Source organism: Hylobates moloch, unplaced genomic scaffold (assembly GCF_009828535.3).
Source record: "Hylobates moloch isolate HMO894 unplaced genomic scaffold, HMol_V3 SCAFFOLD_17, whole genome shotgun sequence".
Classification (NCBI taxonomy): domain Eukaryota; kingdom Metazoa; phylum Chordata; class Mammalia; order Primates; family Hylobatidae; genus Hylobates; species Hylobates moloch.
The window spans coordinates 83057687-83079363 of NW_026652292.1; the positions used below are offsets into that span (position 1 = coordinate 83057687).

General features: G+C 42.5%; 2 long non-coding RNA genes and 1 other non-coding gene across 3 annotated transcripts; 1 reads left to right on the forward strand and 2 right to left on the reverse strand.

Moving 5' to 3' along the window:
- Positions 1–3425: 3425 nt before the first annotated feature.
- On the reverse strand, positions 3426–21628 carry LOC116456634 (uncharacterized). Its single transcript, XR_004244771.1, has 3 exons — positions 21516–21628; positions 3963–4074; positions 3426–3692 (listed from the first exon to the last, which is right to left on the reverse strand). It is a non-coding gene; the product is annotated as an uncharacterized LOC116456634 (long non-coding RNA).
- On the forward strand, positions 12205–20149 carry LOC116456633 (uncharacterized). Its single transcript, XR_004244770.1, has 4 exons — positions 12205–12251; positions 18075–18200; positions 18932–19078; positions 19937–20149. It is a non-coding gene; the product is annotated as an uncharacterized LOC116456633 (long non-coding RNA).
- On the reverse strand, positions 16325–16458 carry LOC116457161 (small nucleolar RNA SNORA48). Its single transcript, XR_004244932.1, has one exon. It is a non-coding gene; the product is annotated as a small nucleolar RNA SNORA48 (small nucleolar RNA).
- Positions 21629–21677: the final 49 nt, after the last annotated feature.

Below are 21677 nucleotides of genomic sequence, written 5' to 3' on the forward strand. Positions count from 1 at the left end.
AGGTAGCCGAGACCACTGTAGAATAGAAAACAGGCTTTGTAGACAAAAACACAAGCCATGACATCCATCTTAATTCCCTAATAGCCAGGTGACTGAGTCTGTTTCCTTCTCTGCAAACTGAAGATAACATGAGCCTTGGAGCGGCAGAGCACTTGGCACACCCTTGACATGTTGCAGGTGCTCTGTTGGTGTGGGTTCCCACCCTCTCTTCACCTTGGCCTCTGGGTAGCCTAAGACTACTAGAGACGCAGGTGTGGCTCTGACTCTGGCTCAAAGCTCTCTCTGAAAGAAAGAGAAGCTGCTTCAGAAGCAGAGAAAGGCCTGCATTCCCCAACTGACACTGAGAGGGGGATGGTACAGGGCTTGCGCACCTGCCAACGGCGCCAGCTGACAAACCTGGGGTAAGAAATCCTTGCCCTGTAAACTTACTTGGAAATTCCTAAGCCAAATATATTCTGTATTTTTTATCTTGTTTCTCTTAGTCCTTCTTATTAATGTCCCTTAACAATAAATTCAATTGTCTTGAATTAAAAAAAACAAACGGATAAAGCAACTTTGATGGTAAGTTTGAGGGGTAGAGATGAGAGGAACAGGGAGGGAAGACGCTGGTGGTGGGTAACTGTGTACGTTCTTCCCACCTGCCTAGTGAGTTTCAGTTTTTTTGTTTTTTGTTTTTTTTTATTCTTTTGAGATGGAGTCTCCCTCTGTCATCCAGGCTGAAGTGCAGTGGTGCCGTCTTGGCTCACTGCAGCCTCCACCTCCCGGGTTCAAGCGATTCTTCTGCCTCAGCCTCCCTAGTAGCTGGGGTTACAGGCACGCACCACCACGCTCAGCTAATTTTTGTATTTTTTTAGAGACAGGGTTTCACCACGTTGGCCAGGCTGGTCTCAAACTCCTGACCTCAGGTGATCTGCCCACCTTGGCCTCCCAAAGTGCTGGGATTACAGGCGTGAGACACCACGTCTGGCCAAGTTTTAGTTTTAAAGCCTTTAAAGCCACCTGCTTTCTGGTCCTTGGTGCACTTTAAAAAAAAAAAAAAAGCGTTAGTCCCTCATAAAAAGTAGGGACTGTTAAAAAGGGAGAAGTGCCATGAAGCATAGTGATCATAATGCAGCAGACTGTTCATAAAATGTTTAGAATTCAAAACTAATAAGCAAAAACATCTGCTCCTGGATGCTCCCTTTCAAAGGGTCCCCTGATCTATCTCAAACATTCTGCAAAATACCCGTAGTTTTGTTTATTTTTCAAAGTACAAGTCTTAGAGACTAGATGGGGAAGATGAGGTCAAGTTAAATGGGTGTCATCATTCATCATTCCAGTGGGGCAAACAGGCCCCACTCCTGTCTTCATGGGAGACCTCACTGCCTCTCTGGATTGTCTTGGGTTGGGTGCTCTACAAAGCAGACCCTGAGCCAAGGATTCAAGTGCAAGTGATTTGCTAAGGAAATGCTCCCAGGAGAAGAGAGGGGAAGAAGCCAAGCAAGGGCATTATTTCAGGTTAACCCCAGACTCATCCTAAGCCCTGGTGGAGCCCAGGAGCATGAGGTAACTACAGATCCAGCAATTCTGCTCCTAGATCCATACTCAGAACAACTAAAAGCCGGGACTGAGATACTTATATATCAATGCTCACAGCAGCCAAAAAGTGTGCATCAATAAATGCATGGATAAACAAACATGGTCCATCCACACAATGGAGTATCATTCGGCCATAAAACGAAGGAAATTCTGCTACATGCCACAACACAGATGAACCTTGGAAATATTATGGTAAGTGAAATAAGCCAGACACAAAAAGAGAAATACTGTATGAGACTACATGTAAGGCACCTAGAGGAGTCAAATCCACAGAGACAGATAGAGACTCTTGGGAGTCAGGGGGATGGGAGTTATTGCTTAAGTGGGTAGACTTTCTGCTCAGGAAGATGAAAACATTCTGGAAATGGATGGTAGTGATGGTTACACAACAATGTGGCTATACTTAATGTCACTGAATTGTATACTTAAAATGGTTAAAATGGTAAATTTTCTGTTATGTATATTTTACCACACTTTTTAAAAACATTTTTAAAAAATCTGGGTAAGGGCCAGATGCGGTGGCTCACGCCTGTAATCCCAGCACTTTGGGAGGCTGAGGCGGGCAGATCACGAAGTCAGGAGATTGAGACCATCCTGGTTAACATGGTGAAACCCTGTCTCCAAAAATACAAAGAAAAATTAGCCGGGCGTGGTGGTGGGCGCCTGTAGTCCCAGCTACTCAGGAGGCTGAGGCAGGAGAATGGCGTAAACCTGGGAGGCAGAGCTTGCGGTGGGCCGAGATCACACCACGGCACTCCAGCCTGGGTGACAGAGCGAGACTCCGTCTCAAAAAATAGTAATAATAAAATAAAATCTGGATAAGATATACCACAGCTTGTTCCACCTCCAGGCAAAGGAGCCGGGCATTTGTACTCACACCCCATTCGTTGGCACTGGCTCAGGCTGGGGAGGCGCAGACCTCAACTCAGGCTCTCCCTGTCCTCTGTGCGGGGTATGGCTCCAGCACCCAAGGCCTCCTCTAAGGCCGCAAGCTGCAGTCAAGCATGCCAAAGCCAGGGGTGGCTAAGAGGGCAGGAAGGGACCTTAAAGGCCAGGGGTCATCAGCAGTGCCCACCGCAGCCCTGTGGGCCCAAGTCATGGCAGCTGTCTTCTCTGTGGCAAAGGAAAAGTGCTCTCACCCCAGGAGTGTTGCTGATGCCTGGCCTTGCCACAGGCCCTTTGCAAGTACTCATGGTGTCTAAAGATGCTGACTTGGGGGAAGCGTCTAACCTTTCAATTGTTTCTCTTTGGTGATGAAAAATGACACACATCTAAGAATAAATGTAAGATAAATGTGCATAATGTCTACATTGAAAACAAACCAGTCACAGAGGGCTATCCCGTATTCACAGGACAGAAAAATGGGCAGGAGATTAAGATGCTTCACACGAGAGACCCGAATGGCCAGGAAGTGGATGAGAAGGTGATTGAATTTGTTAATCATCAGGAAAAACGTAAAGCAAAGCCCAGTGGAATGTGACTACACACTCACCAAATACCAAAATGAAGAAGGCAGAAAATAACACGCATACAAGTGGATGTGGAACAGGCACCACCGTTTTCCTGTCTACCGAAGCTGAACATGGGCACCTCCCATGACCGGGTAAACAGGATATGTCCAACACAAATGCATGCATTGGTTCACAAGACATGCACGAGAATCTTCATAGCAGCATGATGTGAAATAGCCAAAAACTGGACACTGCCCACATGCCCATCAATAGGCAAATTCATAAGAATAGCTGTGTATTCAAAAATGCAATATTGAACAGCAATGACAGTGATCTACATGGGCATACAGCAACACAGACGGCGCTCACAAAGTGTTGATTAAAAGAAGCCAGACACAAAGCATACATTTTTATATAAAGCACAAAAACAGACAAACATAATCTGTCTTTAGAAGTCCGTGTAGTGGCTCCCTTGGTGGTGGTGGTGATAGGTGGCATGGCAGCTTCCAGGATGCTGACGATGTCTGGACCAGGGTGATTCCACCTGTGAGAATGCGCTGAGCTGTACTCTGATGATCTTTTTGTCAAAAATATGCGTCTTCTACTGAGACTCTTCAAAACGTTACAGGGAAACAGAAGATCCTCCTGGGAAATGGGGACATTCTAGAAGAGATCACTATGTTTACAGCTACTCTCGAAAGCAACTGCTTTCTATGCCCAGGTCTGCACCTCATCAACTAAATCAGAGCACGTGGTGCAGAAGCTGAGCATCAGCAGCATGTAAAGGTCCCCAGATGACACCAACGTGCAGCCAGCTTCAGGACCCCCACTGGACGATCTTCCCTCCCACATGACAGTGGGAATTTACAGACCCCATCCCCCAGCCTGGAAGTCTCCCTTCACCCTTGGAGTCTCAGTCTAAATGTCACTTACCCTCCTCGAGGTTCCTGTTACCCTCAGAATAGGAGCAGGCAGTATGATCAATGAGAAAAAAGAGCCAGGTCCTACAGGACCGAGGAACTCTTTAGTGAATCTGGATTTCATTCTAAGAGCAATAAGGAGGCACTGAAGAAATTAAGTAAACATCATCCCTCTTCTGTCACTTACCCCATTCTGCCTTAGTTAGACATGAATTAATTGTAGTTAGCACATTTTGAGTGATGACCATGGGCAGGCAGAGTCTCAGGGAATGCACAGATTAATCTCCATGACCACCCTGACGTAGGGCCTGCTACTATCCTCGTCTTACTTCTGAGAGGTTTTGTAAAGTCACCCGAGATCGCACAGCTTGGGAGTGGCGGAGCCAGAGCCAGGGTCAACCAGATAATTCTGCCTTAAACCACCATGCGCAGGGCCTCCCATTGCCTCATCCTTTCCTCAAACACAGAATGACCCTCAGTGTCTGCCAAGCTCTATACTCAACACTGGGAAGATAATATTGGGTCTTTCTTCAGTTCTCTGGATATGCCTGAATTTAGCTTACAGAAGAATATTTAAAACAGAAAGACAGTCACAAAACATTAGGTGGAAAAATCAAACTATGGATAGTATGTGCAGTATGATCTCATTTATTATAAAATATAAAAATGTACTTACAGGAAAAAGGCTAAAAGGATAATATGAAATACCAAAAACTTCTAATGGAGATTTTACTTTCTAAACCCCCTACAATGAATGTTTTACTTTTCTAATACAAACCCAAATGACCCACAGTGCCAGCCTCAAGGACTCGTCATCTGGAGCCAACGGGGCAGCCATGCCAGGGATCACAGGGAAAGGCTGGCTGCCTTATCAAGGGTGGGCACAGGGTACCAGGGAGGCCAGGAGAGGTGCAGCCTGGTGGACAGCATCTGCATCCCTGGGGCAGCTCCCCTCCCACAGGGTCCGGATGCTCCTGGCACCCAGTAGGCGCCCAGTGTTTACTGAACACCCAAGAGGAGTAAGGCCTGTACCTGGGGGCTCTGCAAGAACCACATGTGGAGTTGGTTTACAACACACACACACACACACCCCACATCCAAGTCTGTAGGGAGTAGTGTGTTGCTTTTGGTGGCCAATGCCCTGAATTTGGGAATCAGCCCTGCTAAATTTTAATATTGGAGCTGCCACTTATTATCTGGATTTTAGATAAGTCATCTCAGCCTCTTCAGGCCTCAGGCCCCTCCTCTGTAAAATTGGGTATTGTTAGACCTGCTTAACAGGGTTGTGGGGTTAAATGGGAATGTCGCTAGAAAAACTTTGTGAGTTACAACCTAGTAATAACGTAAAGAATTATGTATCAAGTACTTACACGGAGCTTCATTTACAAGGTGCTAATCTCTGTGTTAAATAGCACACAACTATTAAGCCACATATTCTTCATACCCGAAGAGAGATGCCATGATTATCCTTGCTTTACTGGTAGAGAAACACACTGAGCAGCTGGGTGTCTTGTCCAAGACGGCACAGCTAGGAAGCTGCATCCCAGTTCCTAGCAGCAAACCCTGCAGGCTCTCTCGCCAAGCAGTAAGAAGCAAGACACAGCATCTCATCCGTGGATATCTGCGTTCTGTACAGACACCTCCTGTCACACGACTATTTCATCTACACTGCACTGAATGCTCCCCCAGGCTTGCTCTGCCCAGGAGCAATGCTTCTCTTCTGCCATCTAGTGGCAGCCACGGCGCATGACACCTGAGGGGGCGTGTGCTTAAGGCTGGAGGATCTTGGCAGAATCAAGCAGAAATTCTCCTCCTCCATTCTGATAACTCAAAGTAGTATGCCATGAATATTGGCATTTTAATGGGAGGAGGGGGGGCAACTGGCACTCACTCATTCAAAATCATTTGCTAAGCATGTACGGTAGGACACACTTTCATTCGTTCCACAAAGATGTATTGAGCCCCTACCAAGGAGCCACACACCACCCTAGGTTTACTGCCAGGCTCTAGACAGCCAAAGAAACAGGAATAAAATACATTTCCTGCCCTCTAGTACCTTACGGAATACAGACAAGGGGGGCCACCAGAACACGTGGGTATGCTCCATATGGGCAAGTGGGGGCAGCAACAAGAGCAAAGTCCTAGAACATAAGAGGGGGTGGCCACTGACAGAATAGGGAACCCCCACCCATCCCAACAAGAGGGAGCCAGAAAGGGTAAATGTGGGGGGCTTAGGACATTTGCTGGTGAAAAGATGGTGTCTTATTCTGTTTTCTGCTGCTCTGACAGAGTACCACAGACTTGGCAATTTATAAAGTTTATTTGGCTCACAGTTCTGGAGGCAGGAGAGTCCAAGAGCATGACACCAGCATCTGGCAAGGGTCAGCCCACGGTGGAAGGTCAAGTAAGTGCATGAGACAGAGGGAGAAGTAGGCCAAACTTATCTTTCTGATGGGAACCCCACTCCCACGATGGCTTTAACCCCTTCATGAGAGTGGAGGCTTCATGACCCAATCACTTCTTGAAGACTCCACCCCAAATATTGGTAAAATAGCAATTAAATAGCAACATGAGCTCCAGGGGAGCCAATCAAGCCACAGCAGGTGGAGACTCTTACCATTTCCATAAGACGCAAGGTAACCATTGGAGAAGTGGCAGTGGGGGCAGGAAGGTACTGAAAGAGGCTAAGGAGAAAAGACACACATGAACCAGTTGTTTTAGAGAATAGTGAGCACACATAACTGTGATTTTTAGGTGGTGATATATTTGGAAAGTGACTTGGAAAGCCTGGCTGTGCGCTTCTCTCCAGGAACATTCAGCTGCTTCAGCAAAGGTGCCTAATCACCTTTAGGGCTTTGTTGCCTGTGTTGCTGAATGCTTCAAATGCACTTTAAAATAAATGTGTATTCTACTGTACAGGAGAATGTTCTATAAATGGCAAGTAGGTCCTGTTGGTTGATGATACTGATCAGTTCTTCTGCATCCTTGCTGGTTTTCTGTCTAGTTCTATCAAGTACCAAGAGAGGAGTACAGAAGTACCAACTGTAAACAGGGATGTGTCTACTTCTCCTTTCAGTTGTCAGTTTTACTCCACGTTTTGAAGCTCTCTTGTTTGGTGCATTTAGGGTGGTTATGTCTTCTTGGTGAATTGATACCTTTATTATTGTGTAATGTCTCTCTTTATTCCTGGTAATTTTCTTTGCTCTGAAGTGTCCTATTTTTTTTTTTTTTTTGGTAGGGCCTCGCTGTTGCCCAGGCTGGAGTACAGTGGTTCAATCATAGCTCACTGTTAACCTTGAACTCCTAGGCTCAAGCGCTCGTCCCACCTCAGCCTCCTGAGTAGCTGGAACTACTGGTGCATGCCACCACACCTGGCCAACTTTTACTACTGGTGCATGCCACCACACCTGGCCAACTTTTACTACTGGTGCATGCCACCACACCTGGCCAACTTTTAATTTTTTTTTGTAGAGACAGGGTTTTGTTACATTGCCCAGGCTGGTCTTAAACCCCTAGCCTCAAGTAATCCTCCTGCCTCAGCCTCCCAAAGCACTGAGATTATAGGTATGAGCCACCACATCCAGCCCTCTGAAACCTACTTTGTCTGATATTTATATAGGCACTCAAGATTTTTAAAAACCCATGTCAAAGTGGTATATCTTTTTTCATATTTTTACTTTTAACCTGCCTATAGCACTATATTCAAAGTGATTTTCTTGTACACTGCATTATAATTGGGTCATTTTAAAAATCTATTTTGATAATCTTTGTTTAGACCACTTACGTGTAATGTAATTACAGATGTCAAGATTTAGGTCTGCCATTTTATTATTTTTATTCTTTCCCTGTTTTTTATTCCCATTTTCCATTTCCTGCCTTCCTGTGGGCTATTTGAACATTTTGTACTACTCCATTTTGATTTACCTATAGTGTTGTTCACTTTATCTTTTTCTATAATTTTTATTTGTGGTCACTCTTGGGATTATCATACACATACTTATCAGTCTAGTAATATCAGTATTTTACCATTTCAAGAGAAATACAGAAACCTTAACACCATTTAAGTCCCTTTGCTCTCCCATTCTTTATAACATAGTTGTCTTGAATATTACCTCTGCATACAATGAAAAGCATATCAGATATTGTTATAATTTCTTTAAAAAATTTTTTTCCATAGGTTATTGGGGAACAGATGGTGTCTGGTTACATAAGTAGGTTCTTTAGTGGTGATTCGTGAGATTTTGGTGCACCCATCACCCAAGCAGTATACACTGCACTCAATTTGTAGTCTTTTATCCCTCACCTCCTTCTCACCCTTTCCCCCTGAGTCCCTGAAGTCCATTATGTCATTCTTATGCCTTTGCATCCTCATAGCTTAGCTTCCACTTATGAGTAAGAACATACAGCGTTTGGTTTTCCATTCTTGAGTTACTTCACTTAGAATAATAGTCTCCAATCTCATTCAGGTTGCTGCAAACGCCATTAATTCATTCCTTTTATGGCCGAGCAGTATTCCATCTGCCCTGTTTGTGTGCTACCTAGAGGCTAATCTGAAACCCAGGCAGTATTCCACACCATAGTTGAATTCTCAAAGTTTTTGCTTTATTGATTCTAGTCAGTTTCAAGCATGAGCTGCTCAGAGGTGTGCTCAGGACTTCATACACAGAGTTAAAGATCTTTCTCTCCAGTTCTCTCTTCTGTGAAATCCTCCCCAAGCCTCTAGTGTAGAGACACTGACTCTATTGTCCTTCACTTAGTGCTTGGTGGGGACGTTGACAGGGCTCCACTCCGTAGTCTCCATGCTGAAGCATCCAGTGGGAGGGGTGCAATTTCTTTAAGGTGTTCATTTGGAGTAGGGCAGTAATATAGTTTGGGTATTTGTCCCCACCCAAATCTCATGTTGAATTTTAATCCCCAGTGCTGGAGGTGGAGCCTAGTGAAAGGTATTTAGACCATGGGGGTGGATTCCTCACGAATGGCTTGGGCCATCTCCTTGGTGATAAGTGAGCTCTTACTCTGAGTTCACAAAAGATCTGATCACTTAAAAGTATGTGGCACCTACCCCCACTTTCTCTCTTGCTTGCTCCTGTTTTTCTTTTTTATTGAAACTTTCATTGGTCTTGATGCTCCTCCTTTTGCCATGTAACGGCCTGCTCCTCCTTCACCTTCCACCATGCTTGTCAGCTTCCTGAGGACTCCCTAGAAGCCAAGCAGATGCCAGCACCATGCTTCCTGTAAAGCCTGCAGAACCATGAGCCAATTAAACCACTTTTCTCTGTAAATTACCCAGTCTCAGATATTTCTTTATAGCAATGCAAGAACAGCCTAATACAGGGAGGTATACTCAAAGAAGCTTCATCTTGCAGGGCATCCTATTCCAGATCTTTTGGCTAGAAACATTAGGTTCTTTTCAAAATTTTGGTCTGCAATTGTAGGTTGCAGACTGCCATAGCACCCAGACCAGGATATACGGGAGGAAGAAAACAAACAGATAACCCACCGCTGAGTGGTGCTATGAGTCCTGAGGTCCTCGGCCACTCTAGCTTCTTTTCTCCACCTCTCAGTCTTCTGGTAGTTGCTTTATACATTTTGCCCAGAATTTTTAGTTGTAATCAGCAGGAGAAATAGGGCAGAATGGACCTATCCCATCTTGTCCAGAACCATTGATGATACCTTTTGTAAAACCTCTTAAAATGGATCATACTAAAAAGTACTGAATACACATTACACATATAGTTAACAAACTTTGGGATGGGAAGAACGGGAGAGATGGGCCAGAACTATTTGAAAGATGCCTTAAGACTGAGGTCACTCTAAAGTGCAGGCAGAGCTTGAAAGTTAGTTGCAGCTTTCTTATCCCTGGAAGTGTTCCCTCTAGTTGTCTCCCAGAGATTACATATTCCATGGGATGCCCTCCTGGCCAGTATCCAGCCTCACGTTCCCTTCTCAAGCCCTATCAGGGAATTGTCTCTCTCTTTCCTTCCAGGGAGGCACTGTGATAATGGAGCTAGTAGCTCCAGGCTTTGGAATCAGACTGCCTTAGTTCTGATTCTGCCTCTACAACTTCTTGGTTATGCAACTTTATCTGAGAACCAGTTTCCAACCTGTAAGATGGGGACAATAATACAGAAACCAAAGACTTTTTATAACCTCTACTATTATCACATAGTCTAAGCCACTTAGATTACAATAGTGTCACTGCTTCCACCCTTGACCCTTCTTCATCCTTTTCTCTGCATAACAGCAACAATAAGAAACTTAAAAGGAAAGTCACATCATGTCACTCCTCTACCCAACTGCTTCCTCAAATTCTTACAATGGACATAAGGGACTCTCTATGATCTGGCCCCTGCTACCTTTTCAACCCCATCTCCTACCATTCTTTCTCTGCTAACCTCACTCCAGCCATCCTCCTGCCCTCAGGACTTTTGCATATGTCCCTGCAAAGAATTTCCTTTCTCCACATGGAGATAGCATAATGTGCTGGTAAGGGAAAAATCACCTCAGTTACTAAAAAGTGTGTGAGTGTATACAGTGGGCCCTCCACATCCACAAATTCTGCATTGGCAGATTCAGCCAAATACAGATGGAAAATATTTGGGAAAAAATAGTAAGAAATAACAATACAACAATAAAAACACAAATAAAAACTCAATACAGTATGACAACTATTTACACAGCATTTACGTACTAGGCATTATAAGTAATCTAGCAATTATTTAAAGTATATGGGAGAATGTGCATAGGTTATATGCAAATACTATGCCATTTAGTATAAGGAACTTGCGCATCTGTGAATTTTGGTGTCCTGAGGACATCCTGGAACCAATCCCTCATGGATACTGAGGCATAATTGTATATATGTATAATTTATATATGTACGTATATATATTTACATATAACACATTTATTCAGTGCTGTGTCAAACACCATTCTAAGGGAGCAATTTACAAACATCTGAATCTTCATGACAATAACCCTACATAGGTAAATACTACTTTTATTTTTTTGAGAGGGTCTTGCTGTCACCCAGGCTGGAGTGCAGTGGCACGATCTTAGCTCACTGCAGCTTCTGCCTCCCAGTTCAAGCGATTCTCCTGCCTCAGCCTCCTGAGTAGCTGAAATTACAAGCATGTGCCACCACACCCCGCCAGTTTTTGTATTTTTAGTAGAGATAGGGTTTCGCCATGTTGGCCAAGCTGGTCTCAAACTCCTGGCCTCAAGTGATCTGCCTGCCTCAGCCTCCCCAAGTGCTGGGATTACAGGCGTGAGCCACCGTGCTTGGCTGGTAAATACTACTTTTATAACGATTTTAGGTATAATGAAACTAAAGTATAGAAAAATTAATTTGCCCACATAGCTAGCAAGCAGTAGTCAGGATTCAAACCCAGACAGTGTAGTGCCTTTTCTCTCACCTTCATAATATTTTATATTTGTACTTTATAAGCATATATTATAGTTATATAAATCTATACATGAGTGATGCATGTTAAGTGTTTAGCACAGTGCCTGGCACATAATATGGGTCCAACGAATGTTAGCTGGGTTTTCATTCCCATTGTACCTTTCAAGTGCACATGAGGGGAGTTAAGTCATATGATAGCTACCACATACTAATGGGAGAAAGCCAGACACTCCTTCAGATCCAACCTTCAGCAGAAACCTCTGGGGACAATGAAACGAAAGACTTGACATGACTACACTGATGTTTTAGCAAGGAATTCTGCTGGAAGTGTATGGGATCGAGTTATGGGAGGAAGAAGTTAAAGCAGGGAGAATTACTGGGGAGGTATCGGAAAAGATCCAAGAGTTCCATCTCTTAGTGGCAGCTCACATGGAGTTTACATTCTAGGTGGAAACCTTTCATAGGCTTATTTTCGGCCGTTCTCACAACTGAGATTTGAGAGGGATATATATTACCCCTATTTTTCTGAATAGGAAATGGAGGCTTAGAGTGGTGAAATAATTTGTTAAGTTACCTAGTCAACAAGAGTGAGAAATGAAGAACTCAAGTCTTCCTCTATATTCCAGAGTCCTCTACTCTGTTAGATACCGAATCACCAAGCTATAGCTGTTCAGACGAAGAGTGTTTTACAATTTAGGTAAACTGAGAAAGATAAATTCATTTAATTTAGCAGTAACATCTAATAAACATTATTACTGTTTCTTACATTTTGTAATGTCTTATATTTTTGAAACAGGGACTTTCAAGATACAGCAATGGGACATAGGCAGACATACGTTCCTTGAATCTGCTCCTGGTTTGGGAATGTTTGTGACTATTACAACTTACAATGATGAGGTAAAACATTCTTTTATACTTTGTTACTAAAATTTGTCATTTGCCAAAAATTCAGGCATCATGTAGCCCAGTTTTAAAATCTCTACAGAAGCACTCACTACCCGGAATTAACAATTTTTAATGCATATAGCACCAAATGATAGCATGACATAAAAACATAGAAAGTGCCTGCCTTCAATGAGCCTATAGTTTAGTTGAGAAGCAGAGACAGGCTTCATAATACAAAAAGCTTTTAAAAAATAAAATGAGGAGTCCCAGATTTGTCATCTTGAGGTTTGCTGATCTTGCTAGGCAAAAGGGACCTTGGGGCCAAAGCATCCCTGTGGTTTTGCACCAACCAGGCCCCATCTACTTTGCTGGTGCTGCAGCCCCACCCAAGCACAAGGGTCAGATAAGCCAAGTCCTCCCTCCTCCCATTTTGGCATGGGCGTTCTCTAGTAATGCAGCACCCTCTGGGACTGTCTGGTCTTATATACCTCTTACTCAGTAGGAGTTAGCAGAGGAGTATAAAAGTCACCAGGGAATGTGGAAAGAATACGGATTTTGGAGTCAGAATCAAACTCAAGCATAGATTGTCACATATAAGCTAAAACCTTGGATGGGTTATTTGACTGCTTTGATGCTATTTTCTCTTATATACAATGGATATAACAGAGATATCCATCCCCCACCATGTAAGCTCAAGACAATGAATTCCTCAGCCCACTAACTCAAACCTAGTTGTCCTGGAGCTGTGCTCATGGGGTAGCAGAATGGTGGTGGACCAAAGACTTGTAGAACAGAATAGGACTCTTTCTGGCTAGCAAGAAAAGGGTGCTTGAAGTAGGCAGGACAGGACTCCCACTCTCATGGAACTGGATAACTGGTTGGCCCAAGCTCAGGAAGACACTGTGACACCCCCACTTACGTGGAGACAGACAGCTGTGCTGAAGACTCCAATCCAGTTGGATTTTTGGACACTTGATTTTCACCTGTTCAGTAGTTTTCTCTTGGCACATTTGGCACCTCACTGACAATAACTCCACTGGGACTGTTTTCCTAGCTCCAGCCACTTGTCAAGACAGCTACCCTCTGCTCCCTGCAAAGCCACATCTATGCTTCTAGCCCATACTTTCTGGTCCTTGTTATATCAAACCCCAATTCTGTACTTTCCCAATAATCCTTACTGACCAATCTGAAAGTGTCTCCAAAGCACATTAAACCCAGAGCCAAATTTTAGTTAGGCCAAAAACTATCACGTTAAAACCCATTCACTGTTTTCTTAAAAGACATAAAAGTTGCCTGAAACAACATCTGAAGTCTCTATTCTGTTCCATTGATCTGTTTGTCTATTCTTTCACCAATATCACACTGTTTGATTACTGTAGCTTCATAGTAAATCTTAAAGTTGGGTAGTCTCAGTCCTCTTTTATTCTTCCCCCTCGATGTTGTGTTGGCTATTGTGGGTCTTCTGTTTCTCCATATAAATATTAGAATCAGCTTGTCAATATTTACAAAATGGTTTGCTAGAATTGTATTGGGATTCTGTTGAATCTATAGAACAAGTTGGGAAGAACTGAGATTTTGACAATAATAAGTCTCCTTATCTATGAACATGGACTTCTCTCCATTTCTTTCACCACAGTTTTGTTTTCCTCATATAGGTCTTGCACATATTGTTAGATGTATAAATAAGTAATTTGAGGGAGAGTGCTAATGTAAATGATACTGTGCTTTTTATTTCACATTCCACTTCTTCATTGTTAGTATACAGGAAAGTGATTCACTTTCTTATATTCATCTTGTATCCTGCAACCTTACTATAATCACCTACTAGTTCCGGCAGTTTGTCAATTCTTTTGGGTTTTATGACTGTTTTATAAACAGTCATGTCACCTGTGAACAAAGACAGTTTATTTCTTCCTTCCCAAACTCTTTATTTCCTTCTACTGCATTAGCTAGGACTTCCAGTCCACCAAGAAAAGGTTTCTAGTTTCTGACCAGTAAGAATATTAGCTATAGGTGTTTTGTAGACGTTCTTCATCAAATGAAGTTCCCCCGTATTCCTAGTTTGATGCGTTTTTATCATAAATGGGTGTTGGCTGTTGTTAAATGCTTTTTCTGCATCTATTGATATGATGGTATGATTTTTCTTCTTTCACCTATTGATGTGATGAATTACACTAATTGATTTCTAATGTTAAACCAGCCTTGTGTATCTGTAATAAGGCCCATTTGGTTGTGGTATATAATTCTTTTTATATATTGTTGGATTTTCATTTGCAATATTTTGTTAAGGGTTTTTGCATCTATATTCATGAGATAAAATGATCAGTAGTTTTCTTATTGTCTGGTTTTGGTATTAAGGTAATGCTGGCCTCATAAAATGAATCAGGAAGTATTCCTTCTGTGTCTATCTTCTGGAAGAGATTGTAGAGAACTGGCACAATTTCTTCCTTAAATGTTTGGTAGAATTCACCAGTGAACCCATCCGGGCCTGGTGCTTTCTGCTTTGGAAAGTTTCTATTAATTCAACCTCTTACTAAATATAGGTCTATTCAGATTGTCTACTTCTTGTATTTTATTAGATTGTGTATTTTAAGGAATTGGTCAGTTTTACCTAGGTTATCAAATTTGTGGGCATGGAGTTGTTCACAGTATTCCTTTATTATTCTTTTAATGTCCATGGGATTTGTAATGCCCCTTCTTTTGTTTCTGATATTTGTAGTTTGTGTCATCTTCGTTTTTTTCTTAGCTTGGCTAGAAGCTTTTTAATCTTTTCTAAGAATCAGCTTTTGGTTTTGTTGATTTTTTTCTATTTCTTGTTTTTAATTCATTTCTTCTGTGGTTTTTATTATTTTTATTCTGCTGCTTACTTTGCATTTAATTTTCTCTTCTTTTTCTAGTTTCCTAAGGTGGAAGCTTAGATTATTAATTTTAGATCTCGTTTTTTAATACAGTCATCCCTTGGTATTTGTGGGGGATTGGTTCCAGGACTCTCCAAAGATATAAAATTCTGAAGATGCTCAAGTCCTTTATATGAAATGGTGTAGTCTGCAGGTAACTAGTGCACATCCTCCCATTAATTTAAATCACCTCTAGATTACTTACAATGTAAATGTTGCATAGTTATTACACTGTAGTTTTTCACTTGTATTATTTTTGTTATATATGTATTTTTCAAATATATTCAATCCATGGCTGGCTTAATCCATGGATGTGAAACCTGGTATTATAGACAGCCAATTGTATATGGATTCAATGCTTTCAATTTCCCTCTAGTCACTGCTTTTGTTGCATCCCACAAATTTGGTAAGTTGTAGTTTCATTTTGTCTTGAGATTTCTTCTTTGACCCATGTGTTAATTAGAAGTGTGTTGTTTAATCTCCAAGTATTTTGCGATTTTCCAGCTATCTCTCTGTTACTGATTTCCAGTTTAATTCTATTGAGGCCTGAGAACATACATTGTATGATTTCTATTATTTTAAATTCGTTAAGGTGTGATATATGGCCCAGAATATGGTCTATCTTGGTGAATGTTCCATGTGAACTTGAGAAAAATGTGTCCTCTGCTATCACTGGATAAAGTAATCACAGGTGTCAATTATGTCCAGTCAACTGATGGTGCTACTGAGTTCAATGATGTCCTTACTAATTTTGGCCTGCAGGATATGTCCATTTCTGACAGAAGGGGTTGAAAACTCCAAGTATAATAAAGTGTTCATCTGTTTTTTCCTTGCAGTTCTATCAGGCTTTACTTCACATATTTTCATGCTCTATTGTCAGGTACATACACGTTCAGGATTGTTGTCTTCTTAGAGAATTAACCCCTCTATCATTATGTACTGCTCCGTTATGTAATTATCCCTGATAATTTTCATTGCTTCTGAAGTCTACTTTGCCTGAAATTAATACAGCTACTCCAGCCTTCTTTTGATTAAGGTTAGCATGGTGTATCTTTCCCTATCCCTTCACTTTTAATCTATGTGTCTTTACATTTCAAATGATTTTCTTACAGACAACATATAATTGGGTCTCATTTTTTGATCCACTCTATTTTTTAACTGGTGTATTTAGACCATTGACATTTTTTTCCATGTGTCCAAGGCATGAACCAGGTATGGGTACAGATCAAAAGCCAAGCTGGGATGAACAAGGGTTGCTTTTTCCCTGGCTGATATAAGATGGGCACCACCAACAAGGTGCCACTCTACCCAGGCCAAGGACACAGACCATTAACATTTAAAGTGATGATTTATATAGCTGGATTAATATCTGCCATATTTGTTACCATTTTCTATTCATTGCCCTCATTATTTTTTTCTTCTCCTCTTTTTCATGCCTTTTGTGGTTTTAACTGAGCATTTTCTGTGATTCCATTCTCTCTGTTAGCATATGAAGTTGCCCTAGAGTTTGCCATATACATTCACAACTAGTCCAAGTCTAATTTCAAATAACACTACACTACTACTTCACGGGTAGTGCCTTTTTTTTTTTTTTTTTTTGAGATGGAGTCTCACTCTGTCACCCAGGTTGGCACGAACTCAGCTCACTGTAACCTCTGCCTCCCGGGTTCAAGCAATTCTCCCTGCCTCAGCCTTCTGAGTAGCTGGAATTACAGGCACCCACCACTACGCCTGGCTAATTTTTTTTGTATTTTTTAGTACAGACAGGGTTTCACCATGTTGGCCAGGCTGGTCTTGAACTTCTGACCTCAGGTAATCCACCCGCCTCAGCCTCTCAAAGTGCTGGGATTACAGGCGTGAGCCACCATGCCCAGCCGCAAGTGCCTTTTATTAACAAAATATTCCTAATTCTTCCCTGCTGCCCCTGATTTTATCGTGGCTGTCATTAATTTCACTTACATGTAAACTATGATCATTTGATACACTGTTGCTATTATCTTGAATAAAGTGATATTTCTTAGGTCAGTTAAGAATAAGAAAATAGAAAGTTTTAATTTTACCTCCACTTTTCCAATGCTCATCCTTTATGCAGATTTGAGTTTCTGACCTACATCATTTTCCTTCTTTCTGAAGAACTTCTTTTAACATTTCTTACAAGGCAGATCTACCAGCAAAAAATTCCTTCAGTTTTTATTTGTTTGCGAAAGGCTTTATTCCCTCTTATCTCTTGCAGGATAATTTTGCAGGATACCAAAGTCTAGGTTGGTCATTTTTTTATTCCCAATACATTAAATATTTCACTCTACTCTCTTCTTGCTTGCATAGCTTCTGAGGAGAGGTCAGATGCAATTTTTACATTTGCTGCTCTGTAAGTAAGGTTTCTCCCCCCTCCGGCTGCTCAAGATTTTCTTATTTCTGTTTGCTTCTCTGCAGTTTTAATGATATTCCTAGGTGTAGCTTTTTGGTTTCATTTTGGGGTTGAGGGGGTGAGGGGATTAATCCTGCTTGGTATACTCTGAGCTTCCTGAATCTACGGCTTGGTATCTGACATTAATTTGGGGAAAAATTCTCAGTCATTATTGCTTAAAATATGTCTTTTCTCTGTTTCTCCTCCATCTGGTACTCCCATTATGCGTCCAGTTACACCTTTTGTAGTTGTCCCACAGTTCTTGGATATTCTGTGGGACAACAGTAGTTGTCCATACTATCCCTGGATACTTTTAAATCTTAGTCAATCTGGCAATGAACAAGGGCTATCTTAGTGCGGTTTGAATTTTTTAATTACTAGCAAGGCTGAATATTTTTCATGTCTATTAGCCATTGATTTCTTGTTTAGGAATGGCACAACTTTTTACTAGATAATATATAGAGGAGATTTATTTTTAAGAATGGAAACTAGAAAATAATAAACTCAATCTATGGAAATCCTTAATCCTAGGTAATATTGTCGAAGCTATATGGCCCGCAAGGGACATTCTATTTTACTTCACATTCACCTGGTGAACACATCATTTGCTTAGAATCTAATTCTACAAGGCTTGTGTCATTTGGAGGGAGTAGGCTGGTGAGTATATGCTTCCCATGTCCTTGTTGATGAACACAGCATCAGCACCATTCAAGCATGACATTGGTATGCAGAACCATTACACTCAAACTGGCTAGAAACTTATTAAAGTCCTATGCCCAGATCTCAGCGCAGCAACCAAAGAGGGAGCTGGAGAGCTTGGAAGGGGTTCAAAGGAGAGCCATGAAGTTGATTAAAGGGTTTGAAAAATAAGAGCTGTGAGGGAAGGTTAAAAGAACTGTGATTATTCAGGCTTGAAAACAAGTGAAGGCTGAAGGGTGAATTAATAATGGAATTCTAATAAAGTGTTACACGATAGATGGTGATTGGCTATTTTCTAAATGTGTTCAGAACTGATGAAAACAATCTGTACTTTAGTCTAAGAAATTTAGTTATATGGAAAGAAAATTTCCCTCAGAACATTAATGAAATTTTCTCCACACCAAAGTCATTTACCTAACAGTTAATTTCATGTTCAGGAAGGTATAAATATACTATAAGTTCAGTAATTTACCATTTAATGCATTATTATTACAAGAAAGACTACCAAGTAGGATAAGAAAGAGTGGCAGTGAGGGAAAAAGGGAACTGAAGAGTGAAGCAGTGCCCTGCTTATGAAAAGGGGGAAGGGAGAAAAAGGAAGGACGAGGATACAAGAGTGAGAAAGTAAGGAAAAAGAGTGGAGCTGTTTTTAAAAACGTGCAATTTTTTCCTTTTTACTGTTTGTACAGCGGATCCACTTAGATATTCGAGTTGGTGAACACGACCTTGATGCGGCCATTGCTCAAGCAAAGGACAAAGTTAATGAACTTACCTTCAAGCTTGAACATCTAATTGAACAAATTGAGCAAATAGTCAAAGAACAAAACTATCAAAGGGTCAGTCTGCCTATTCGGCTTATTTTATCTCTTGCTACCAGCAACGCATTTCTCAACACAAAGCCCCTGGACCAAGGAAAGAATGAACTGCCTGTTCCTCACTTTCTCTCTGAGGTAGAACTGTGTGGATTCACAGGGACTAGAGAGAGCAATCTGTCTTCACTCTGTCTGCTGGACTATGAACTCCTCTAGGAAAGAGAATTTCAGTTCATTCATCTTTTTATGCCCTGTGCCTAACGAAGTCCCCAGTAGCACAGGGTGTGAGCTTGCAGAATGAATAAATGCTTCCAAAGGCATCCCATGTATTTGTAGAGGCTCATGTATGCTCACTTTCCAAATCACAATTTTATTCTTATGACATTAAGTGCTTTTTGAGTCACTACACTAAGTGGATATTGGTCAGATATGGGCTTAAATCTCAACTACCTGTCAGTAATCTGTGTCATCTCTAAGCTTCAGTTTCCTTATCAGGAAGATAAGGACAGGTGTGACAAGCAAATAAGGCATGCAAGTGCTTGGCCTAATGCCTGGCATAAAGGCTGGACTCAAATGATGAAATCTACCACTATTGGGTAATGTTCGCTTTGCCTGATGGTAGCAAATAAAATTTATAAATGGTCAAATTCCTGATATTTTACACCAAAATACAAAAACATCTTTTACAAGGTTGATTTTTACTCTCTTATACTTGGCTAAGCAATGGTTTCTGGTTTAGAAAAAACAGACTGCACGGATACGTTGGTGTAAGATATTAATTGGGTAATATTAAATACCTTGAATGCCCACAACAACCCTGCCCTCAAAATCGTGAGTTAAGTACTTTATGACACTAAACCTGTCTATTTCTTTTCCGCATAGGACCGTGAAGAAAATTTTCGAACGACCAGTGAAGATACAAATAGCAATGTTTTATGGTGGGCTTTTGCACAAATACTAATCTTTATTTCAGTCGGAATTTTCCAAATGAAGTACCTGAAAGACTTCTTTATAGCTAAGAAGATTGTTTAAAATATTATCAATAAGGACAAATAATCTGCATAATGTTTGAGTTAATAAATCAAAATACCTGCATAAATCTGTATTACTTTTATGATTTCAAAGATACCAGAGATCGAAATTAACGTATCATTATAACATTGATAGAATGCTTTTATAAGGCAGCTTCTGAATTTGATAGATTAGGCACCTCATCCTATTCTTAAAGTTATTTTTGAGACTGAGTCTCGCTCTGCTGCACAGGTGCTGTCAGGCTCACTGCAGGCTCGACCTCCAGGGCCCAAGCGATCCTCCCGCCTCAGCCTCCCGAGTAGCTGGGACCCCAGGGGCCCACCACCACACCCAGCTAATTTTTGTGTTTTTTGTAGAGACGGGGTTTTGCCACGTTGCTGGTCTTGCTATTTTAAACTTGGTAGAGATCAGCACTGTCTAACAGAAATAAAAGTGGGCTACATATATAATTCTAATTTGCTGCTGTTGTTGTTGAGACGAAGTCTCACTCTGTTGCCCAGGCTGGAGTGCAGTGGTGTGATTTCGGCTCACTGCAACCTCCACCTCCTGGGTTCAAGCGATTCTCCTGCCTCAACCTTCGGAGCAGCTGGGATTACAGGTGTGAGCTACCGCACCCAGCCCATACGTAATTCTAAGTTTTCTAGTCTCCACATTGAAAAGGATTTTTTGAAAGGGTAAAATCAACGCTAGTGATATATATTTAACCTAATATATCAAAAATATCATGTTAACATGTAATCAATATAAAATTACTAAGATGTTTTTCATACAAGGCCCTGGAAACAGCTGGATTTTACTCACACCTTTCAGGGCGCAGGGGCCACTTGGCCCGCAGCTACCGGGAGCGCTCACCCTGCGCTCTCCCAGCACAAGCACTTGCCTGAGGCTCTCGATCCGAGCTTTGCAGCGTCCAGCGGGTGGAAACTCTCAGAATCACGCGGAGGACAATTTTATAAAAAGTCACGTCCTCATGCTGGAAGCTGGAAGCAGCAGAGGCCCTTCCCGGGCTACGCCTTCCGTTTCCGAGGGAAGCAGGCTCAGGCCTCCCGTGCTGAGATCTCTGCGCCAGCGGCCACCTGGACACTAGCCCCAAAGCGAGCAGCGCGGCCTGGCCCCCACCCCCGACTGCCCCCCCCCCCCCCCCCCCCTCCCCCCACCCCAACTCCCACACTCACTTCTCCCTCCCTCCCTCCCATCCCGCTCCCCGGGCCCCCAAGGCCCCCACGCCCACTCTTCCCTACTCCTCCCCTGCCTCGCCCAGCGCACTACCCTGGCCGCCCTGGCCTCCTGCCCTCGAGGTGGGCCTGGCCCGCATCCCCCGCCCTCGGCGCTCCCCCTCCCCCTCCCCCACTGCGGTCGCGCCCGACGCCTCCTCAGCGCAGCCGCCATTCCCCGCGCCCGCCACCCAGGCCGGGCTTCCACAAAACACCTGAGGACCGCAAAGACAGGGGCGGGACGTTGGTGCTCGCGGTGCGTTCCTCCGCCTACTCCAGCCCAAACGACCTGGGAGAGGAGTCAGACGCGCCCTCCTGGGTGCTGCGGCACAACCCGCGGGGTTGGCGGGAGGGCGCGAGCTCCAGTGCGCGGGCGC